This window comes from Castor canadensis, chromosome 11 (assembly GCF_047511655.1).
Source record: "Castor canadensis chromosome 11, mCasCan1.hap1v2, whole genome shotgun sequence".
Classification (NCBI taxonomy): Eukaryota; Metazoa; Chordata; class Mammalia; order Rodentia; family Castoridae; genus Castor; species Castor canadensis.
Window position 1 is genome coordinate 62,538,541 of NC_133396.1, and position 25,263 is coordinate 62,563,803.

A 25,263-nucleotide genomic window follows, 5' to 3' on the forward strand; every position below is an offset into this window, starting at 1 on the left:
ACCACTTTTTTTGTTGTACAGGACCTTTTAATTTCATGTAGTCCCATTTGTCCATCCTTTCTCTTAGTTGCTGAGCTGCTGGGGTTCTATTGAGGAAGTCCTTGCCTATACCTATTGCTTCCAGAGTATTTCCTGCTCTTTCCTGTGCTAGCTTCAGAGTTTCAGGTCTGATATTAAGGTCCTTGATGCATTTTGAGTTGACACTGGTACAGGGTGACAAAGATAGATCTAGTTTCAGTTTTCTGCAGGCAGATAACCACTTTTCCCAGCAACATTTGTTGAAGAGGCTATCTATTTTCCTTCATATGTTTTTGGCGCCTTTGTCAAAAATAAGATGGGCATAGCTGTGTGGATTCATATCCGGGTCCTCTATTCTGTTCCACTGGTTTTCACATCTATTTTTGTGTCAGTACCATGCTGTTTTTATTGCCATGGCTCTGTAGTATAGTTTGAAGTTGGGTATTGTGATACCTTCAGCATCGCTCTTTTTAACTGAGTATTGCCTTGGCTATTCACGGTTTCTTGTGTTTCCAAATGAATTTTAGGGTAGATTTTTCAATCTCTGTGATGAATGTCATTGGGATTTTGATGGGAATTATGCTTTCCCTCCTCACTCCTATCTCATTTTGATTAGAAGCTGAGGAAAAAGAGGAGAAGGAATGGGATCCATAAAATTTAGAATGGCTCTTGACTAGAACCATCTTAGGGTGGATATATGTCCTTTGTACTTGGATTGTGGTAAAGGTTAGTTCTTCCTTAGGAGTTCCTTTTTCCAGGCTTCTTAAGAGCTCCTCTGCTGGGTCCTTTGATTGCAAGTATTTCTTGGGTCTGGTCTCTTTGCCTAGCCTTCTGTGATCTCTCTTAGCTTCAACTCCAATGAGATGGGAATGCTGCCACTTTCCAGAGCATCCCTCTTCCTGCTGCCACAGGCTACTTTTGCATTCTCAGAGGTGAGCTGGCACCAGCTCTCTGTGCCCCTGTCTGCAAAAAACCCACAAACTCTCCTCTAGCCTCCCAATGACTTGGGGTCAGGAACTTGTGCTGTCCGTGTTGCTCTTTGGAGTAAGGTCTGACTTACTGCTTAGTTCTCTACAAATAAGTGCACTTCTAAAACGTAGTCTGAGTCTCAGTCACTAAGTCCTGTTGAGCCCTTATGGTGGCCACTTCTCTAACTAGCTCTTGCCCACCTCCTTTAAGTATTCTTCAAGGTGCTTTGTTTCTGCTAACTATAATACCTTGTTTACTCCATCAATCCTGCAATCTAGGAGCAGGTTACATGACAAAGAGTTAAAACATGTGAATTATAAATTTACTTTAAAAAGTTAGGAAATATCAACTAAATCAATTCAAGGAAATTAGAGAAAAAGGGCTTTAATTAATTCATTAGAAAGCAAAATGAGCCAGGCGCTGGTGGCTCATGCCTGTAATCCTAGTTACTCAGGAGGCAGAGATCAGGAGAATCTTAGTTTGAAGCCAGCCTGGGCAAATAGTTTGAGAGACTATCTCTAAAATACCTAACACAAAAAGAGCTGGTAGAGTGGCTTAAGGTATAGGTCTGAGTACAAGCCCCAGTACCAAAAAGAAAAAAAATGATAGAGCTGATGATTTTAAGAGTTTATGGGGGGAGCACATCAAAATTAACAAATTTGGGGAAACAGCTCAAATGCTCTATGTTAAAAACAAACCAGAGAAAATACCATTGATCCAAAAAAAGTTTAGAGGGATTTAGCAAAAAATATTTAGTGAAAGAAAATTTGAAAATATGAGTTAAATAGATATTTCCAAGGAACTATGAGTGATCAAAATTGACTCTACAGAGATGGAAAATCTAGACTAAAAACAATGAAAGAATTTGAGAAAGTTTGAAAAAAAAAAAAACAACTTCTCCCCAAAAGTGCCAGGTCCAGATGGTCTCAAAGGTAAGTTCTTTCAAATATTCAAGTAACAGACGATTTTGATACTATTTAAACTCTAGGAGCCTAGAGAAATAAGGATAGCTTCCAACTTTTTTTTTAAACCAGCATAGCACAGATATCAAATTTTGATGAGGCACAGAAATAGAAAAAGTTAGACTACTCTCATTTATGACCACTGTGAAGAAAAATTTAAATGAAACAAAGGCAGAAATTTCCACAGCATATGAAAAGACTAAAGCACCACATTCAAGTGGGATTCTTCCCCCAATTCAATGGCCCTTCAAAAATATGAAATCTATTAATATGACATATTATATTAATACTTCAAGGGTCAAACACCAGAGGACCAACTTGGTAGATGCAAAAGAGCAATTTTACCTAAATTCAATATTCACTACTGATTTAAAACAAACTAACCTTACACAATGGGAAGAGATGGTACACTTTCCAAAGTCCCTCCATTCCTCCTCAACTGTGGGTAGTCAAGAATTTGGGTTGAACTGACCTTACCCCATCCTAAGGGAGGATCCTGAGAGCCCCGAGTTGGTTAGTATAACTGTTTATTGCCATAGTGAATAGCCAAGGGTGACAACAACTCAGCACAGTGATTGGTGCAGATAAGAAGAAAGAGACTTAGGATGTTTTAATCAGAGTAAATACCAGGTCTTTTTCTTCAAAGTTTGAAGGAAGAGAAACTTTCTGTTCTGTGTCATATGTGTGGTGGCATATAACCTGGTGGCATATAGTTCTGAAGCAGAGCTGCCATGTTTTTCCTCAAGAAGACAGCCAACCAACAACAAAGCCAGTGTATAGAAGAGGGTGGAGCTCAGAGAGTCACAGGGCAATTAACTGGAGCACCCACCAAGCAGCATCCGAAGCCTATGGGCCAGTTTGTGCAAGGTAATAGCCCTTTATGATGTAAACCAATGTGAGCTGGTTTTCTATTGCTTGCACCTGAAAACACTGTGACTGATTCAGATTGATATCTTCATAGCAAAATTTTAAAAGCTCAGCTCAAATCAAAAGAATTGTAAAAGACTAGAAGCATTCTCATTAAACCCAGGGCATGTAAGATGAGAACAGTACCCACATAGGATGACCTGGGGAAAATTCTGGACTTCCAGAGTTTGGGGCCAAAGAGGAGTGGAATGAAGATGAAGTTATAAAGGTCTGAGAGTCCTGGGGACTCTGAAATTGTGAGCTCAGAGAAGACAGATAATCTGAGGTGATTTGCTCAAAATCAGCTCTAGGATCAGGGGATCTAGCTGCTTTTCCTTACACCAGGAGAAATTTGGGAAACCTGGCAAGGTCTGGAGACATTTATGGTTATTACAATGAGGGGAAGGTGCTACTAGTATCTGAGTAGAAGCCAAGCATGCTCTAACCACCCTACAATGTGTAGGACAGGCTTCCTCAAGAAGGAATTATCTAGCCCAAGAACTTAAGAGACCATGCTTTTGTCCTTTTATTGGCACTAGTTTGTGTTCACAATTCCTTCTGCAGCCTCCAAGGCAGCCTCCCTGAGGAGTGAAGCTTATTCTCACAGTACAAGTCAGTGAGATGAGCCAGAGACAAGATGTGTCATTCACAACTGATGTCACTGTATACTTGCTGATTCTAAGAGAAACAATGGAAAACTGTTAGAAACAATAGGAGAATTCAGTAAAGTGATGGAATCCAACATTAATATTCAAGACCAACAAGTTTTGCTCTATGTTAAAAACAGCCCAGTTGGAAAATATGGAAAATATTGAAAAGCACAAAATATTTGGATATAAATTTAGCCTGGGCTGATCATTGTCCTGTGAGGAAGACTTCGCATCTTCCTCTTAGGAGAGGCAGGTGGAAGGATGGCTCAAATGAGAAGAAAGACCATGGTGTTGAGTGGAATGAACCATCATCAGAGACACAGCATAGACTTGAAATTAACTGATAAACAAAATTCTAACTAAAACCTCACAGAGTGTTTTTAATCTGATGAAATAAAGCCAAAGTTTATCTTGACAAAATCCTGTAAAAATTACAGAAAACTATGGGAGAAAAGACCCTACAGAAGTGCACCAGCCTTATTAGATACCAAAACATCTAAAACTCACCAAGTAAAGCAGTGTGATACTGGAGAAGTAGACAGGATGAAAACAATAGAGAGGAAATCTAGAAACAGACCCAAGTTCAGGGGAGATTTCTTTGATGGTAAATGTAGAATTTCATGGGACAATTCTCTAGTCTTGGAAAAAAGAAAACCTTATTAACCATCATATGTTAATATGTTATCATATGTTAATTTTTATCTCCAACATGGGATTCATTTTCAAAATAGATAAATAACTAGCGTACATCAATAAGATAAAAAAGACAATCTATAAAAGAGCAGCCACTTTAAAAAAGAGGCTATTCACAGAGCTCAAAACCACAAAGAGATACCATTCCTCCTTCAGAACCCCTTAAACTTAAGAGGTTGACAACACGAGTTGTTGGCAAATGTTTGGAACAAATGAAAGTCTTATACTCTGGCAGGAAGGCACATTTGTATAGCTACTCTAGAAAGTTTGAACTGTTTGCAACGTGAAATTTAATCGTAATACATACACTATGACACAAAAATTCCACTCCTAGACAGATAGCCAGTTTAACTGTCTGTCAACAGTAGAAGGGATAAATTGATTTTGTTATATTGAGACAATGAAATACACAGCAGTGAAATGAATGAACTCTAGTTACACGGGAAGGCACAATGTAAAGCAAAAGAATCTATCCCAGTAGATTACAGAACACTTAAGCACAGACAGGACTAATGTGCAGTGGTCAAAGTCAGGTTACCATTAGAGAACAGGAGAACATGACTGGGAAGAAGGCTGGGGGTGGGGTGGGGCATGCAGTGTTTTGCTACCCGATTTGAGTCTGTTTGTTGCATAGTGAGAATTCATCATATATTTGGGTGCTTTTCAGTATGCATGCTACTCACCAGTGAAAGGGTTGAAAAGGAGGCACCAAAACATAAAGCTTATTGTAAACAAGCTAACAAAAGACTCCCTTCCAGGATTGAAGGCCTTTTCAGCAGGGTGTCTGTGACTCCTCATCTTCCCATCTGTACACAGAGTGAGTGATGCTGACCTCAAATGGTTTTTATGAAAATTATATGAGACAATGAATTCAAAAGTGTTTTGTAATCTATAAAGGTTGTTGTTATGTTTTTACCATTACCCCAGGTTCCACCTGCTGAGAAGGGCACATAGAATGGTTGCAACTAGCCCCATGCTCTCTGGGGCCTCTGGGTCCTCTTCTTCCACTACTTTATGGAGAATTCTGTCTTTATCATTTAAATCTGCCCCAGCTTTCCTCTTGTCACCACTTCTACCACCCCACTCCCAAGATTAATTCTTCCCTTAAACAATGGAAGATGGATGGCCTTCCTGTTCCTTCAGCTGATTAAAATCATTTCCTCTCTGTTGAGAGTCTATTCATGTGGAAACAGTGCTTCTGAACGCCAGCCTGAGAGTTCAGACTAGAATTGCAGCCTGCAATGTCTAAACATTCCTCTTCCTTCCTGGCTGCATTTCCTAGTCTCTGCAGGTGCCCTGCTGGGCCCTGAGTACTTATATGTGGCTACAGGTGGAGGTCCTCCAGCTGAGGCCCATGCCCTCCTCTAAATGGTCTGGATGCAGCCAAACCCACATGTCATGACTATAGAGAGTATTGAAAAAGAATCGTCTCAAGTACAACTGCCATTTGTTATGTGCATGGTCTCACTGGCTCCTCCCCACAGTCTGGGACGGGGATAGGTAACCCAACCTCATTCTACAGGTGTGGAAACTAAGCTGAGGTTGAGAGGTGCCAAGTGACAACCCAAATCACAGAGTCACAAACTTCAGACATAGGATTTGAACTATGCTGATTCTTTCAGTCCATAAATACTTATTAAGTGACTGCATGTGCCAAGCATTTGGATTCATGGTGGAAAAGCTTCCTGCTCTCATGAGCATCTATTCTATTGGAGGAGATAGACAATAACAAATAAACACAATAAGTAAATAAATCATGTAGTATGCTAGACAGGTGCTTTGGGGAAAAGAGAGTTGAATAGTGTACGGGATATCAGAAATGCCCAGAGGAATGCTGGGGTGGTTTGGCTGGTAGATGAAGTGAGGTGGTCAGGGGAACAATTCCTTAGAAAGTAACAATTGAACAAAGCCTTGGGTAAGGTGAAGGAGTTAACCAGACTGAAGGAAAACCCCATACACAGTCTCATGTGGGGACATATTTGTAGAGCAGCAAGGAGGCCAGTGTGGCTGGCACAGCACAAGGGAGGCTGTCACAAGCCGGACAGTGAGGTCAGAGTGGTCCACAAGGACTGGGCTTGGTAGAGCCTCACAGATTATTGTGTAAACCCCGTCTTTCTCTCCGGATGAAGTGCGGGTCCTAGGAGGGTTGGGGTAGAGGTGATTTGAATGCTATATTGAGACTAGGCTCTGAGACAGCAAAGGTAGGGACAGGGAGAACAAATTAGGAAACAGGAAGAGACTGCACTCAGGATGCCAGTAATTGAAGAAGACAAGGAAGAAATGGTTGGATTCTGAATGTGTTTTGAAGATATAGCCAATGAGATTTGCTGATGTGGTATAGGATATAAGAGAAAGGGAAGAGAAAAAGATGAGTCCAGGTTTTGGGCCAGTGCATGGGGAAGGATGGAGCCACCATCAGTGGAAGTGAGGAAAAGTGTGAGAGGATAGGTCAGGGAAGCAAACCTGTGGGTGCAAGATGTGGGCCTCTGAGTAGAGAGGTTAGGTGGCACTGAGACACGTGTGTCTGAAATTAAGGAGGAGACTGATGCGAAGTGTTATTTGGATTCAAGTTTTACCTGTAGGTATGAGAGCACACCAAGTTCAGGTGCTCTAGGGATCATGTGGCCTAGGGAGAAGCTGATGGTCCTAAGAGTCTGTGATCCAAGCCTCACACAGTCACTTCCAAACTTGGCTGGGCCTGGGTATCACTGGTGCTCGTATTTGCACTTATATAAAAGAGATTGGAAGGGAACAGAATCAATTGAAAGTCAAAGGAACAGGATCCAAGATCAGCTGATGAGGGATCAGCTTGCATCTTGTCCTGTGACTAGGTTGGGACTCTGCTGGAATCAGAATTAGGAGTTGGATACTTCCAGGGACACTCTTGACTTGTGTCTAATTCAGTCAGTCTCCTGCCTCTGTTGGTCTCCTGCTCAGCCTCTGAGCAACCCAAACTCAACAGGTCCTGAGAGCAAGTAAGAGCCCGACTGCCTCTGGAGGAAGCAGGTCTCTGGCCTGAACTTAACCTGTGCTGGGTCTCTACATGGTCTATATCACGCAGCTATGATGATGCAATATCATCACAGCTCATAGGTGAGCTATCCAGACCTTGAGAACAGTTGTGTGGGTGTAAGGATTATCATCCCCAATTATGTACAAAGATAACTGAGGTTCAGTTCTTTTTAACATCCAGGGATCTATGTATCTCTTCTGATTTGGGGATCATTTTACCCCCTTTTCCTTCCGGATCATGCCAAATTCTAAAAAGAAGCAAACTTGAGTGGTCAAGGAGCCGTACTTTTTTTTTACCTGCGTGCTCAGAAGCAGGGTGACCAGGTCTGACCTTATTTCTGCTTGAGCCAACCTTATAGTTCTTTCCCCAATTCTACATGGAGAAAAGCAATGGGCAGAGCAGGTTTTCTGCTTCTTTTGGGAGACCTCATGTAGCTCCCCCTAGGGAAGTTTGGAAAGGGGGCTGGGGAGCAGACCAATTGCTGCTACATAGGGCAGTGGTGCCCAGCATCATCACAGGGCTGGTCACAGCAGTGGGTGTCTGGGAATGTTGGAGGGTTGATGGGGTGGTTAGGGAACATGGGTCCCATGTACCAATCTCAGAAGAATGAGTGAGGGAGGCACCTGGCTGCTCTTTCCTGCTCAGCATCACTTTTCCCTGGTGGCTAGGGAGAGGACCCATAGGCTGCTGGAAAGGATGGCAGTGGCTATTTGCTCCATGACCTAGGGGTGGATGTGACCTGCTTTTGCAGGTCAGTGTAGGAGGCTTTCAGAAAATTCTCATTGCTGTCTCTTCCCTCAACATGGCCTCCTCATGCCTCCAAGTTTCCAGTCCCCTCCCCCATCTGAAAGCCATCCCTCTTTCTGCCTGGAAAGACCCCAACTTCATACTGCTGAGCCTACCTCCCTTGTAGGAAGGAGAAGGGAGGGAAACTGGTCCTTCCACACAGGCATAGAACAAAGTGTTCACGGTTACTCCATTTGTCCCTGACTATAGCTTCTGTCAGGGCCTGACAAATGAATGCGGGCACCTTGGGTGACAGAGATAGATGGGGATCCAAGCACACGGGCTTCGCACACACTATGGGCCTATGTATTCCTCCCCTTGGAATCAGGTTAATCAGATGGCCGCTTATGGAGCCATTACAGAGTCACTGAATTGTGCTGGAAGGGAATGTGCAAAGTTTCACCAAGAAGACAATTAGATTCCTTCCTGGTGACTAGGGACAGATGGGCCCATTAAGGGTGATGATGATGACAGCCCACTGGCTCCAATCAGATTGGAGGCTCACCTTCTCCTCCCCAGGCAAGGCCCGGACTAACACAGCTCTAATGTGGCTAGATACAAACCAGACCTCCCTTGTGGTCTGCTTGGGCTTTTGGAGCCCTGGTGCTCCAACCTCAGAGAAAGAGAGGCCCGCTGCTCCCTTGGCGGCTTGTTGCCTTTGTTTTAAACCCTGAGTAAGCTGCAGCACTCTGAACACAGACAATTCCCTGGGAAGAGATTCTTCTACGTTTGTGCAGTAATATATTCTACATCCTGGGGCCTGTTATTGTACAATAAAACAAGAAGGCTGGGAATCAATACAGAAATGTGAAAAAATGCTCTGAATCATTTTCATAACCAGCAAATATGGTTTTCAGCTAAGAAACATTTTCTTTTCTATTCTGAAATGGTGAGAGCAATTTTCAGGCCTGGGAACTGGGACTGGAACTCTTTGTTGCTTAAAGTTAAATGGCACCCAGAGGAGAGGCCACAGCTGCCTGGGCTGTGAAGAGCTACCCTTGGCCATCATAGTCCGAGGCCACACTTTGCAAACATCTTTTGTGTGCCAGTTTGTGCTGGGCATGTCATAGTTAATAGGATATATGCTTGGACAAATCCTTGTGGTTCATCTGCTCCAACACCTCAGTGAGGAATTTCCACTGCAGCATCCCAATGGATGGAAAGAGGAGTTTTTTTTAAACTCACAGTAAGAGCAGCTTACAAGCGCTAAAGACACATGCCATTTTCTCTTAATAACTAAGAATTGAAAAGAAAGCTCTGACTTCCCATCTACTTGATGTTGGAGTGAGCACATGTCAAAGTCTCCTTGCTCTGCTTCCAACACAAGTAAGTAATACAAAGATAGATGTCATGCAAGGGCAAATATCATTTTGTCTTGTTTTTGATAGCAAAAGTCATATTAAAAAACAAAGTAATAATTTTTGAAGGCTAGAAATGAAATGGAGATACAGATATACAAGAGCTGAAACCATGAGATCTTCCATGTAACAGGGGCTAGATGGGGCTTGTGGGATAGGGATTTACCCACAAAAAAGACAAGAAGATGTGGCTTGTAGTGAATAAAAAAACCAATCAATATAAACTCATTCTGAGATGGTCCAGATCCTAGATTTAGCAGGCAACGCTTTTAAAGAAGCTATATAAACATGTAAAAAAAATAAACTAAAAGAAAATAGTCTTAATGAACCTACCTACAGGTAGGGAATCTCAGCAGAGAAATGGAAGCTAAAAAGAACCAAATCTGGAACTGAAATTTATAACAATTTAAATAGAAAATGTACTGGATGGGCTTAATAGCAGATTAATGAGGACAGGAAAATGAATAAGTGAACTTGAAGACAGCTCACCAGAAATGATCCAATCCATGGAGAGTAGAGAGGAAAAATATTGAAGAAAAATGAACAGAGCCTCAGAAATTCATGGGACAATGTGAGATAGTCTAATATACATGTGATAGAAATTCCAGAAAAGAAATATAGGTCAGAAATCATGAATTTGATCAGAATTCATGTGTATGTGTATATATATATATATATATATATATATATATATATACACACACACACATATATATGTCAGAATGATGAATGAAAATAGGTCAGAAATAATGTGGAAGAAATAAATAGCAAAAATTCCCCAAATTTAACCAAATAAAAATAGATTTACAGGTCTAAAAGTTCAGAAAATCTCAAGAAAGATTTATTCACACATATTTATATTTGAGTCAAGCTGCTGAAAGCAAAAAAGGAGCAAATCTTAAAAGTGACAGAGAAAAGAGACATTATATGTGAGGGAACATAATGAAAATAACTACTGATTCTCAGAAACTGTGGAGGCCATAAAAGAAAGGACTAACATTTTAAAATTATTAAGGAAAACAAAATCAACAAGAAAAATATGTCCCTCCAAACTGAGAGAGCACAGAGAGTCAAATGTCTTGTGATTTCATTTATATTTGGAATCTAAAAAAGTTGCACTCTTAGCAAGAGAGAGAAAAATGAGGCTGGGGTGGGGATGGAGGGATGGGGAAGAGGGACAATGGATCAAAGGGTAAAAGTTTCAGTTAGATGAGAGGAATGAGCCTTAGAGAGCTAGTGCATAGAATGGAAACTATAATAAATTGTAACACATTGTGCATTTCAAAATTGACAAAAGGGTAGATTTTAAATGTTTTCATCCCAGTCAGAATGGCTACCATCAAGAAAGTGAATGGCCGGGCACTGGTGGCTCACGCCTGTAATCCTAGCTACTCAGGAGACAGAGATCAGGAGGATCATGGTTTGACACTAGCCTGGGCAAACAGTTCTGGGAGACCCTATCTCGAAAAAACACATCACAAAAAAGCACTGGTGGAGTGGCTCAAGGTGTAGGCCCTAAGTTCAAACCCCAGTAATGCAAAAAAAAAAAAAAAAGAAAAAAAGAAAAAGAAAATGAATAACAATGAATGCTGGCAGGATGTGGAAGCAAGGGTTGGGTATTATACTGTCATTGGGGATGTAAACTAGTGCACTCACTATGGAAATCAGTATGGAGGGTCCTCAAAAAAATAAAAATCAAACTACCATGTATATGATCCTGCTCTACTTCTCCTGTGCATATATCCAAAGGAACATTAAGTCAGCATACAATAGAGCTACCTGCACACACATGTTTATAACAGCACTCTTCACAATAGCCAAGCTATGGAATCAGCCTAGGTGCCCAACAATAGATAAACAGATTAAGAAAATGTAGAATATATGTACAGTGGAGCCATAAAAAGAATGAAAGTATGTCATTTGCAGGAAAATGGGTGAAACTGGAGATTATCATGTTAAGTGAAGACTGAGAAAGACAAATATCTCATGTTTTCTCTCATTTACCAAATCTGACCTAAAGAAAAATGACATGAGTGTGAAAGGGAGACTGTTGGAGTGGGGGGTTCAGTGGGAAGGAGGATGGTTAAATGAGAAGGTGGTGGGAGTGAAAATGATGGAAGTACATTACGTGCAGGTATGGAATTACCACAATGGATCACAATGGAATATACGCTAATCTAAAAAATAGTACAAATAAATGTTTTCATCACAAAAATATGTGAGGTTTATTTGTTAATTAATCACCCCACAATGTAAACATATATTAAAACATCACATTCGTGTGATTTTTTAAAAAAAAAAAAAGAAAAGTAAGAGGTTGCAATGAGCTATTTTCAGACAGACAAAAACTGAATGTGTTGTCATCAGACTTATACATTAAGAACTGCTAAAGGGTGTTCTCCCGGCTGATAAGTGATAGCCAGTGAAAACTGGCCTCAACAGGAAGGAAAAGGCTCCCAGCTATGTTTTCCTCTCATAATTAAAGACAACAACTGGCTGGCCACCATGTCTCACACATGTAATGCTAGCTACTTGGAGGCTGAGATCAGGAGGATCGTGGTTCAATGCCAGGCCTGGCGAAAAGTTCATGAGACCCCATCTCAACCAATAGCTGCTCATGGTGGTGTGCACTTGTCATCATAAGCCATGGAGGCTGAGATTGGGAGAATCACAATTCCATGCTAGCCCACACCAAAAAAAGAAAAAGAAAAAAAATGCAAGATTTCATCTCAAAGAAAAAAACTGGGCATGGTGGTACATGCCTGTCATCCCAATGATGGTGGGAAGCATAAAATAGGAGGATCAAGGATGGCAGTCCAGGCTGGCCTGGGCAAAAAGTGAGACTCTATTTCCAAAATAACTAGAGGAAAAGGGACTGGAGGTTTGCCCCAAGTAGTAGAGCACCTACCTTGCAAATACAAGACCCTCAGTTCAAACTCCCCCCCCAAGAAAAAAGGTAACTGGCCTTTTGAGAGAAATATAAAATGAATGGTAAGTTATTACTTAAAAGATGAACAAAAAATGAAAGGCAAAAGATAATGATAACAATAGAAAGAATGGAAGGGGCTGATATAATAATGATATAATCACACTGTTGTGAGGTTATTGTATTTGTAAAGGGAAATGTGAGAATTCGTGGGGAGTGGGAAAGTGACACAAAAGTGACTACAGATGTGTATCATTAGCACTAGAGTGCACTAAAACAAATAACAAGAGATAGACATACAATGCTAATCAAGAAAATAAAATGGAGTATTAAGAAAATATTTGATTAAAATAAAAGAAGGCAGTGAAGGACCACCTGAAGAACAAGAAGTGAAGGTACAAATGGAAAACATGACAGACTTAAATCCAACCATCTCAATAACTGGTAATGACTGCCATGAAACTGAATGACTGTGTAGCAAGGTTACAGAATATAAAATAAAAAATTTTAAAAATCCATTGTATTTGTCTATACCGGCACAAATAGTTAGAAAATGGAATCTTTAAAATACCACTTTAGTAGAATCAATAAGATAAAACACTTAGGAATAAATTTATAACAGATAAACAAGAACCTGTACAATGTGAGCTTACAGATGATCTAAATGAAGGGAGTGATAAATGACGTTTACAGGCCAGTAAACTCTGTTCTGTGAAAATGCTCACTCTCTACCATTTTACCTGAAGATTCAGAGGCTCTTAATCATCATCCCAGCAGGCTGTATTTATTTTTTTCAGTTGTTTACACATTTATTCATATGAGTTTGAGCCACCTTTCCCCACTCCCCCTCCACCACCTTCTCTTCCAGGCAGAACCTGTTCTGCCCTGTTCTCCAACTTTGTTGAAGAGAAAACATAAGAGATCATAAGAAAGACACAGCGTTTTTGCTTGTTTGAGATAAAGATTTCTAGCATTGCCTCCATGCACGTGTCTATTACAACCCGCCTTGGTTCATCTCTACCAGACCTCTTCACTACTTCTGGGTCACCTTCTCATAGTGGCCTCTGCTAGTTTAAGATTACTGTATTCACTCCCCTACAGTGAGCAGATCAAACACTTTCAAGTTTTAGGTTTCCTTCCCTTCCCCTATTCCTCTGGTGCATGTTCTCCCTTTAGTGTGCGACCCATGTCCAATAATATTACTGCATTTGTTTTAGGTCTATAATCTGCACATGGGACAGAATATACAATTTTTGGCCTTCTGAGCCTGGCTGGCTAACTTCGCTTAAGATGATGTTCTCCAGTTCCATCCATTTACTTGCAAATGAAAAAATGTCATTCTTCTTTGTGGCTGAGTAAAGTTCCATTGTGTATAAATACCACATTTTCTTAATCCATTTGTCGGTAGTGGGGCATCTTGGCTGTTTCCATAACTTGGCTATTGTTAATAGCGCTACAATAAACATGGGTGTGCAGGTGCCTCTGGAGTAACCTGAGTTGCATTTCTTTTAGGTATATCCCTAGGAATGGGATTGCTGGATCATATGGTAGATCTATGTTTAGATTTTTAAGAAGCCTCCACATTGTTTTCCAGAGTGGTTGCACTAGTTTACATTCTCACCAGCAGTGTATGAGAATTCCTTTTTCCCCACATCCTCGCCAACATTTGTTGGTGGTGTTTTTGATGATAGCTATTCTAACAGGGGTGAGGTGGAATCTTAGTGTGGTTTTGATTTGCATTTCCTTTATGAAAAAAAAAAGAGCATTTTTTCATGCGTTTTTTTGAATTTCTTCTTTAGAGAAAGTTCTGTTTAGTTCAGTTGCCACTTCTTTATTGGTTCATTGATTTTGGAGGAGTTTAGTTTTTTGAGCTCCCTGTATATTCTGGTTATCAGTCCTTTGTTTGATGTATAGCCAGCAAGTATTTTTCTCTCCCTCTGTGGGTGGCCTCTTCAGTTTAAAGACCATTTCTTTTGTTGTGCAGAAGTTTTTAATTTCATGTAGTCCCATTTGTCCCTCCTTTCTCTTTGTTGCTGGGCTGCTGGAGTTCTACTGAGGAAGTCCTTGCCTATGCCTATTGCTTCCAGAGTAGTCCCTCTCTTTCCAGTACTAGCTTTAGAGTTTCGGGTCTGATATTAAGGTCCTTGATGCATTTTGAGTTGATATTAGTACAGGGTGACAAACGTATCTAGTTTCAGTTTTCTGCAAGCAGACAACCACTTTTCCCAGCAACATTTGTTGATGAGGCTGTCTATTCTCCATTGTATTTTTTTGGTGTGTTTGTCAAAAATAAGGTGGGCAAAGCTATGTGGATTCATATCCGGGTCCTCTATTCTGTTCCACTGGTCTTCATGTCTGTTTTTGTGCCAGCACCATGCTGTTTTTATTGCTATGGCTGTGTAGTATAGTTTGAAGTTGGGTATTGTAGAATTTGCAGATTTGATTTTAAAATCTATTTGGAACTGAGAAAGATCTAGCTAAAACAACTTTGAAAAAGAAGTATGAAGTTGAAGAACTCACCTTCTGACTTCTAAATCTATTCTGTGTAATAAAGACAGGGTGGTACTGAGCACTGGTGTGGTACCGATATAAAGACCAATGGGATCAAATGGAGATTCAGTTCACACCTGCACCCACATCTGCATGGTGCAGTCCTGGGATTTGAACTCAGGGCCTCGTACATGCTAGGCAAGTGCTCTACCATTTGAGCAGCACCTCTAGCCCTTTTGTTCTTGAGAGCGGATCTCAAAACTGCCTGGTAATCTTCCTGCCTCCACTTCCCAGGTAGTTGGATTTATAGCCGTGTGCCACCGTGCATGGCTTGGTCAGTTGATTTTCAACAAGGGCTCCAGGATAATTCAGTGGAGAAGGGGAAGTCTTTTTTCACCAAATGGTTCCAGAACACCTAGATATTTGTATGGAAGAAATGAACCTCAACCTCACACCATAAACAAAAAATCCATTTAAAATGGATTATAGCCCTGAATGTAAAAGCTAAAACTGAAAAACTTTGAAACAAGAGAAAATTGTCACATTAGATTTCTAAGAGAGGATGCAAAACGCATGATCCACTTAAGGAAAAAAATCAATAAACTGGACTTCTTATAAAGCAAAACTCTGTTTTTCTAAACACATCACTAATAAAAAAACAACAAAGGGCTTATATCCATAATATATAAAGAACCCTTATAACAAAAATAATAAGATAATCACTATAATTATTAAAAATGGGCAAATGAATACAGCTCATTCATATCCAAACTAGCCTTAATCTTCAAATCACAGCCAGGGCAGCAAAAAGTGAGGGGCACCAGACTGGGAGACAAGGTCCCCAGCTTTCATCCCCAGCTCAGCAGCTGACTTGCTGTGTGAGCCTGAGGAAGCCCCTTCTACATTCTGTGCCCCAGATACCACATCTATAAAAAAAAAAAAGCATTTTGTTTTTCATTATAATTGTTTTTGACCACTTACATGCCTTTTAAACATCATGTGAGACCCACAATTAATAGACTATTTAAAGTAGCTCTGGAATGTACCTGGGGTTCTGTAGATGCGAGGCATATTGGAGTCATTTTTGACTCCTTAGAGATTGTAGATGACACCTTATCTTATCTATAATAGAGACAACTGATCTGACTTATCAGATATAGTCACCTAACAGTTTAACAGTTACATATGCATATATATGGAACATAAAGGTGGTGGAGTAGCTCAAGTGGTAGAGCGCCTGCCTAGCAAGCATGAGGCCCTGAGTTCAAACCCCAGTACCACCAAAAAAAAAAAAAGAGAGTGGAACATATCCTCTAATGTCCATATGTAACACCTGGACATTATAGTCATGCATTCATGCAAACACCCAGAAATGTGTATCTACAACTTGTCCACGTGGAAGCCCACACATATACACGTATGCACAGGCAGACAGACCCAGGTGCACATGAATACATTTGTTACCCAGACAACGCATTTACAGACCCTCATTGTCCCCAGCCCACATTCAGTGAACTCACAGATGCACACAATATGCTCCCCTGTCGTGCTCTCATTAGCATATGGGGTACACAAACACAAAGACTTGGTCTACAGAGAGGTCTCACCCAGGAAGAAGCTGTGACTCCAAAGCAGAGGAAGAAGAAAGATATGTAAGATATGTACTGCCCAGGGTGGGAAGGGGAAGTGTTCCGAAAAGAGGTCCCAGGAAGACTGCAGGCACCTGAGGTACGGGGGTGCAAAACTGGCAAAGCCCAAGAACAGAGAGAAGGATCTGAGGGATTCTCAGGGTGGGCATGACTTGGTTGTGGGTCTCTGGGATGTCCTGGGAGGCTTCTGCACAGCTCTGCTCCCGGAGACACCACATCCCACTCTAGAAAGGAGACGGCTGCATCCTGGCTGCATGGCCAGGTGCTAGGCCTCACTGGCTGCCACTGGAATGGAAAACCCACTTCTAAGATCGTGTGAGGAATTACCCGGGTACAGTTCTTAGGTTCAGACTGATGGAGGGAGACCTTCCTTCATCACTTTACCTCCATGGCCTTCATGTCAACGCTATCTAACCACACAGAAAGAAACAGCAAGTGCACACGAGAGCACTGGACTCTGAAGCAGCAGGCTGAGGGTCAGTGATAGGCTGAGATAAGTGAGATCTTAGAGCTAGAGGTCCACTTCAGATACTTGACAAAAGAGGAGACTGGGGTCCAGGATGGGATGAGACCACCAACTTGGTCACAGATGCTCTGTCCAGCTAAGAGAATCTGAGGAAGGTCAGGGCATCTTGAAGTCTCACTGGAAGGCTGGATCCAGATACTTCCTTGTCACCTTCTGCAGAATTACTCTCCCAGTTCCCCTGCAAAAGAGCACCATGTGTGGTTGGACCAGCTGTTCCCTGGAAGGATTCCATAGGCTGAGACTGAGCTTCGGCCCATTAGCATTCAGCTCAGCAGTTAGGTAGGAAGAACAAAATCCTGGCTGGGCAACAGGAAGAAAAACACATTTCTTAGCAGGACTGGGAGAACAGGGACAAGTGTGGGGAGGAAGAAGAGGAGGGCGCAGGTGTCCCTCCCAGCTGTTTGCCTGTGGCAAAGCAGGGCATTGCACCAACAATAATAAGGCCATTTATGGAGAGGTTCCCCCAAGCTGGTCACTGTTGTCTCTGAGCTCATTGAATCCTGACAATGACTCAACAAGACTGACTGTATTTTCCCTATTGGAGCCCAGAGAGGTTAAATAGCTCACTCTAGTTTACCCACTTGGTGACAGGCACAGCCAGATATTGGAACACAAGGGTATATAAGACTCGAAGTAAAACAAAGGCCATTCCACATGGGAATAGCTGGATATCTGTCAGGGAAAGACAAGCAAGTGTAAGTGCATTCTATCTAACCAACACTGGCAAGGTTTGTGCCACAAGGGATATGTCCATTTGGGGAGTTCCCTGAGCCTGAGATAGATCGGGGAGCAGTGAGGCCCAGAGAACAAGAAATGCCCTGGCTTTGAGCTGAAGACAGATCAGTGTGTAATGAGCCCATTCCATGGTGGGTGAGAAGCCAGGAATTCGGGAGAGTCCTAGTGTACAGAGAGAGCAGGGAGTATTTTGATCACAGAAAATTTCCCTTGATTCACCACCACAGAAGAACATCTCTGAGAACCCACTTTTGCTGAATTCTTTATAAGCCTTATCTCTAATTCTCTCTGTCGCCTTGCATAATCACTGTAAGGTAGCTATTTTCATCCCCATTGTACAGATGGGGAGACTGAGGCTTGGAGAAGTTAAGGCCACTTATTTCTAGTAAGGAAGGCCCAGATTCTCATGGATCCATCCTGTGTGTCCTCCCTCTGCAGCTCACAGCAGTCTTCCTTGCTGCCCAGAACTTTTGCTTGTGGGCTATCTTGGCCTGTGAGAGTCAAGTCTTGGTGTTTAATATATTTTCAGGGGTTTCTTCCGTGTTGGCCTCTGGATTTCCTAAGTTTCTCATTTGTGTGTGTCTTTGTCCATTTTCTATTGATATAGCAAAAAACCTGGACTGGGTAAATGGTTCGGAGGACTCACAGCATGGTGCCAGCGTCTCTGGGCTTTGAGTGAGGACCTCATGCCACATTATTATATGGTGGAGAGCAGAAGGGAAGTAGACACATGCAGAAGACTGGGCAAGGAGGCTGACTTGCTTTACAACAACCAGCTCTTTCAGTAACTAATTCAGGCCCATGAGACCTAACCGAGTGCCACCAGGCCTAATCCAGTCTTGGGAGAACCTGACCCGGTCTCTCCATTACTGAGGGCAATGCCTTCAGACTTAATTACCTCTGAAAGGCCCTAATACCTCTAAATGCCATAACATTGAGCAGCAGTGCTGCTCCAGGAAAATTGTGTATTGACAAGAGGGTGGTGATGGACCTGGGATCCGACCCAGCTCTGCCTCAGTCCAGCTGTGTGACTTGGGAAAGCTGTTGTCACCCCTGTCCAAGATGACATCTGACCTGCACCATGGGGTTTAGCATGGACAATGCCTCATGGGCATCACTTACACTGGACCAGAGCTTGGTAACTCATTCTGTAAAGAATCAAACAGCAGAAACTTTTTTGCTTGGCAGGAGACAGGGTTTCTGTTGGTTGTTCAACTCTGCCTTTGCAGTGAAAGCAGATGTAGGCAAGAAGAGGTAAACAAATGACTGTGGCTGTATCGCAATAAATCTTCATTTATAAAAATAGAGGCAAGGTGGAATTTTTCATAGTTTCTTGTCCTTTCCCATGGACAATATGAGATTTCTGGGTGCTAGAGACACAACTGCATGCCACAGTCTAGTGCAGAAGGCATCCACGTGAACCAAAAATTACAGTGTGGAAAGGAAATGCTTAGAGGAGCAAACCAGGTACAGAAGCAACCAAGAAAGGAGCTAAGGGACTCTGATGGTTAAGTCAAGTGTCCATGGGTGACACCTGAGCAGTTTTGGCAGATGAAGAGAAGAGCTCTCCAGGCACATGGAACAGCATGAGCCTAGAGGCATGGTGTCTTGGCCCAAGTTGTGGGATTCCATTGCTGGAGCAGGAGGTATAAATAAGATGAAGAGAGATCTTAATTGCTGGGCTAAAGAGCCTGGACTTTTAAGCAAATAATTCTCAGTTATGTAACTGCTCATCAATGGCTAACATTTTTCTTGGAAAGAATCCACCCCATAACTGCTAATCTCAATAAGAGGTATTGAATATACAATTTTTCCTAATTGCGTGGAAATATGGGTTGAAAGTTTCCTCTCTGTGGGCATTGAGGCTCCTAGGGCAGTGATGGATGCCCAGGTGGTGGGCAGAGGGGCCTAGGAGCTGAGCATGGCTGCTTTGAACCATAGCAGAGCCCTGGGCTCTGATTTCACACTCTACCCCCTGGCCAGAGCGATTCTGCCTGTGTCATTATGCTCATCAAGAGATGCTTTGTCTTCCCCTGATCGGCCTAATTGCTCTCCTCATTTGAACAACCCTGGAGTCATTTAGTAATGAAAATCACCGCGTGCTAATACGGCATCAGGAGCTCACCTGCTTATTGGCATTTGGAGCAGTGTGGAGAGGAGAAGTTCCGCTTGTCATTACAGGTGCAAAGCCTCACTGGGCTGTTCACGTGCAATTACCATCCAACAGCCTGGAAATTACAGTCTGGTTACAGTGGCTGCTAACGAGAACTAATTGTACCACCACAGAGCTGCCCTGGACGCTTAAACAAATGGCTGCTATGGGAACTTGGCGATGGGCAGGGAAAATCCTATCTGTTCTTGGAACAGAGGAAAATCTGCTAAGGTTTCAGCAGGGCTCCTGGGCATTCAGGCTTGATCTTTCCAATCAGTAGAACCAAATTCCAATTCCATGAAGATATCCATCCATCCACCCATCCATTCATTCATTCAGCCATCCATCTCACTATTTATCCATCCATCCACTCATCCATCCACCTGAGCCATTCATCTACCCATTCACAATACTCCAATCATCCATCCACTTACCCATGCACCCATTCATTCAGCCGTTATCTATCATCCATCCAATAAACTTCACCAAGATCTTGCTTAGCACCACCTCTACATTGATGCTGCAAGTCAGAGATAAGTCAGGAGATATGCTACACACAAGAAAGGGTAATACTCAATATGTTTAAATGGATGAAAGAAAATTGTAGAGGCCCTAAAATTAAGTGGGAAGGTGAAGAAAGGAATATCAATGGTGTGAAGATAGAGGAGGTATAGAGTTGTCCAATCAGTTGCACACATACTGAGTGAAGAAGACAGAAAAGGAAATGAGAGGGGCATAAATGTGCTTTGTGTAGTGTAGCAAAGTCATATTCCAGAGGCTGTTTTCCCTACCCATAAAGTAGAATAAAAATAGTTCCTACCTCATAGGGTTATTATATGGATTACACAAATTATAATGTATATAAATTCTTATAGCAGTGTCTAGGAGGTAGTAAACACTTGGTAAAAGTTAAGATTTACTGTAATTATCTACCCTGTGCTAGTTTCCTTGAGTCCTGGGGAGATGGATCTGTACTATGCATTCTCCCATCCTGACGTATATCCTCTTTGGATTTTGAAGGCTGAGTTAGAGTCCACTCCCCTAGAAAGTGCACATCCTAAGAATTTTCAATGTGCTCGTGCTGGTAATTCAGGGAGCTTTGGGGCTAGGGGAATGTTAGTTAGCAGGGAATGAGAGACAGTGACAGCGAAGGCCATAGGGCCAAGGCCACATCAGTCTAGGAATGGCTGAGGTTTAAAATTTGCTGAGAGGAGGATGGGGAGCCATGGGGGATTTTAAGCAAACATTCTGGATTAAAATTATTACTTTGGCATGAGGAATAGATGATTGCTAGTTTAATATTGCTTGGTGGGGAATTGACTATGTATGGAAGACCAACGAGTCAGTATAGTTCAGGATAGAACTGGGCCAGTGCTCTTTCCTGGACCTTGCTGCCTAGGACCCTAGTTTTTGGGCTTCTTGTCCACTGATTTCTGACCTGGAGCTTGTGAATATGGCCAGAATATGAGAGTCATGGGTCCCTCTGTACAGAGCTCCATAGGTTCCTAAGTTCTCCTTACTCCCTGCCCCTCTAACTCACAGAACTCTGCTAAGTGTCATTCCAACCCACTGTCATTATATACTCCTGATTACAAGGTTAGCAGTTGTTCCTGACCAGCCTACTTCCTCTCTCTGTCACTTCCGACAGAAAGTCCTTTATCATACTGAATGTCATTCCATCTCCCCATGGATTCTTGTTGTTCCTCCTATTATTAGAGGAGGGAGAAGGGGGTACCTCACTTCCCAGTTTCCACATGAAATCACTGGAACTTAAGATCCACACTTGAAAAGCATTCCAAGACATCTCATGACAAGGAGTCTCACAGGGTAGATGTTTTACGAAGGATTTAATTTAGTATACCACAATAAAGTAGGGAGAAGTGGGGGGGGAGGGAGAAACTTTCCCTCCCTATGCAGGAAATGGGAGTAAAGACTCAAACTGGTGGCTTTTACTGTAGTCGTATATGTTCTGAGCTGGGGGAATACACGTGATCACGTACACCAATCCTTAATCATTAAGACAATGAAACTGGGGGACTCAGATGAGTGCTGAAAGAGGGGGATGTTATCTAGGCCTACTCAAGGTACGGGAACAATAGGTGAGTTTTAGGACTTCCCTTTGCCAGATATACCCGTCATTCTTTTTGTCTCTCTACCCATCCAAGGAGGCTTGCAGCTTGTGAATATCTCCATGAGGAAGACAGATACAGGTAGCCCCTTTATCTCTCCCTGTTCTTCTAACTTAGCCTCTAAAAGGAGGTGGGAGGGGGCTAGCTGCTCTGGCCTTTTAGTTTTTACTTCCTCATTCCAATATCTGTGTCTGACCCCCTTAAGATTTATTAAAAATAATATAATTTCCATCCCTCTTGCATCTATCCTACCTCACTCTTATTCCTGAAAGGTGGGGTAGACTAGCTCACTCTGGGGCAAGATCAGGTTCAGTTTGTAGTCAGTTGGTGTGTGGCCAGGGGAGTGCTTGGGCTTCAACTGAGCTCGATGCCCCTTGCCTCCTGGGATTCACACCTTGGGAGGCCCACAGTGATTCTGGGCTTAACCTTGTGTCTTGCTTCAACCAATAGAGTGTACTGGAAATGATTTTATGCTAGTTCAAGACTTGCCTTTAGTAAGGCTGGCTGCTTCTGCTGCTATACTCCTTGAAGATGCCCTCCATGGAGAGAAGCTTGAGTTGGACTGCTAATGGAGGAGAAGACCCATGGAGAGAGCTGCACAAAGGGAGGCTGAGCAGCCATTGTGGAGCAACCAGCTCCACATAAACTCCCCGTTGAGCACAGACACATTGGTCACCTGCACTGGATCACGTGGAACAGACCAGGCAATACATATTTATTGCTTTATACCATGGAGTATGGGGATGGTTAGTACAACAATAGCAAAAGATGACTGATAAAAGGATCCTAAGCAAGTCCTCCTGTCATCTTATGGGCAAAATAAAGCCCCACTGTAGCCAGTGAGTGCTTTTTCTAGCATTGATTCCTGCATGGTCCCAGTCAGTTCACAACTTTTCCTGGCCTTCAGTTTCTCCATCTATAAAGTGAAGAGACTTTAAATGCAACCATTTCATCTTTTCTAGCTCTTGATGAGGCTGAAAGATTGGAGGAGGCAGTGTGCCCTCATCTTGAGATGGGCATCTGCTCTAGCTGTGTATCAGCTTAGTTGACACTTTAGACACCCACTGCCTCACTGACAACAGAATAACCAGTGCCCATCCTTGTGGCTGATCCACTTGGAATCATGCACTTGTAGGCCATACTGAAGTCTACCTTGCTGTTCCATGTAGCACCACAACCAGGCTGTTTCTGGGTTGTTGGTTCTTGGGTGTGTCAAACCACCAACTGCAGAAAGCTGACTTGTCTGCTTCTGCATTCTTATTCCTTACAAGGTTTGGGCAACAAATGATTCATTTAAAGGGTGTTGGGAACAGCCAGTGATGTTTGAAACATTTTCCTTGGATCACTTAGCAGCCTTCTTCTTATTTTTTTATGCTATTAGCAAAAATAAAATTATGATGTTTATGCAAATTATGTTTATATAATCATGTCTGAAAACAATCTGTGGATCAAATTTTCTAGCCAATTTCTCTTAAACTTTTCCTTTATCATTGTCAGAAAATGTTCTTAGACATTGCACTATGTCAACTTCAGAGGTAGCAGGGGTGGGAACAAAGATAAGGGATGACTGAGGGCATTGGGGTCTCAACCTGGAACAGGAATGATGACAGACCCTGACTCTGTATTAATTCATTTTTTACTACTATAATGAAATAACAGGGGCAGGCTTTATAAAGAAAAGAAGTTTGTTTGGGCTCATAGTTTTGTATATGCAAATCTAGGGACCTCATTTAGCAATGGCCTTCCTGCCGGCCAAGCCCTGAGGTGGTACAGAACATCACATGGCAAGAGACAGGGAGTATGAGTACCTGTCTGGCCTCTCTTCTCTCTCTCTCTCTCTCTCTCTCTCTCTTCTTATAAAGCCACCAGGATCCAGTCATAAGGATAACATCTTAATGACCCTATCTGTGTATTATTAAATATCTACAATCACTTTATAAATGTCCCATTTCCAACCACTATAGTTGGATTAAGTTTCTACTTTCTTAATACCATTAGCACATGTCTTTGGGGGTTAAGCTCCCCAAAATAGGATTTGATTGGTAAGCAACATTCGAGTTACCGCATGCTCCTTCTGTGAAGTGTTCATCAGTGTTCTCTCTGGGTCCAGGAAGCAGATGCTATTGGGCCTTTCTGGCTGGGATGAAGAACAGCAAACAGGGCAGCATGTTCAGGCAGAACTTTCTAGAAATCTAAGCTGTTCAGACAGTGAGTAGGCTGCCTTAAGAGGGTGCCTTAGAAGAGGCAGACACCATGATTCAGAGAGGGAAACACGTTCCCAGGGTCACCCAACTGGTCACTCGAGGTGCTGGGACACATGGCTAGAACTGGAAGCAGACCACACAGACCCATAGACATGGAAGGGGGCAGGGTATATGTATTCCAGCCAGCGTGTCGCTGCTGCTCAAAGGCACTAAAGACTCTGTGTCCCTCTGAGGCCTTTCCCTCCCTGGAGAGAGTACACAGGTAAGGCTGCAGTTGGAACCTCTCTAGCTGCCAACCTGGCAGAATCCATCTTGATCAAAGTCTTTGATATTTATTTTCCCAATAGACCTGAACAGTTCTGAAGAGGTACAATATTATGTTTCTTAGAAATTTCCTCAAATTCATATTTATCAGGGAAGCCTGAATAAGCTAAGAAGGGCTTAGACCTATTTATTTATGTATTCAGTCATCTGCTGGGTGTGGGCTGTGTAGGCATTAACAAGAGGAGACAGTAATTAGATTTCACTTGGACTGATCTCTGCTCTAGGGATGGGATTAGGGACTGGCTGGCAGAACTTTGTGGTCTCCCACACTCATGATGCTTGTCTTTCAAGTTTGTGCCTCTGGGATTCACTGACTCCCAAACTTGGCTGCATATGGGAATCAACCAGGAAGTTTTAAAAAGAATACTGATACCTACATTCTACCCACAGAGAATCTGATCTGATCTTGTCTGGGAGCAGCCTTGACATTGGGACTTTTACAAGCTCCCCATGAACCATCATGCAGCCAAGTTGGAGAACAACTGCTTTAGAATGTATGCCTGTTAGAGCAAGCTACACTCATCTGTCATCCTTCTTCCTTCCTGGGTTTTCACCAAAGGTGAGCTGTGCATGTGGAAGGAGATCGTACCAGGGCTGAGTTTCAGGTTCACGGTCACCTTCATGGAATAGCAACTTGGGCAGTCATACAGGAGCCACACTTAGAGGGGCCAGGACTTGATCTAATGGTCTGCTCCAGCTGTCTTGCAAATTCTGAATTGCTTTTGAACAAGGGGGCATTTTTATTTTTGCACCAAGTCACACAAATTGTAGAG

General features: G+C 42.5%; 1 non-coding gene across 1 annotated transcript; it reads left to right on the top strand.

Annotated features, from left to right (window-relative positions):
• Nucleotides 1-15,981: 15,981 nt before the first annotated feature.
• Nucleotides 15,982-16,054, top strand: Trnaa-agc (transfer RNA alanine (anticodon AGC)). Its single transcript has one exon. It is a non-coding gene; the product is annotated as a tRNA-Ala (tRNA).
• Nucleotides 16,055-25,263: the final 9,209 nt, after the last annotated feature.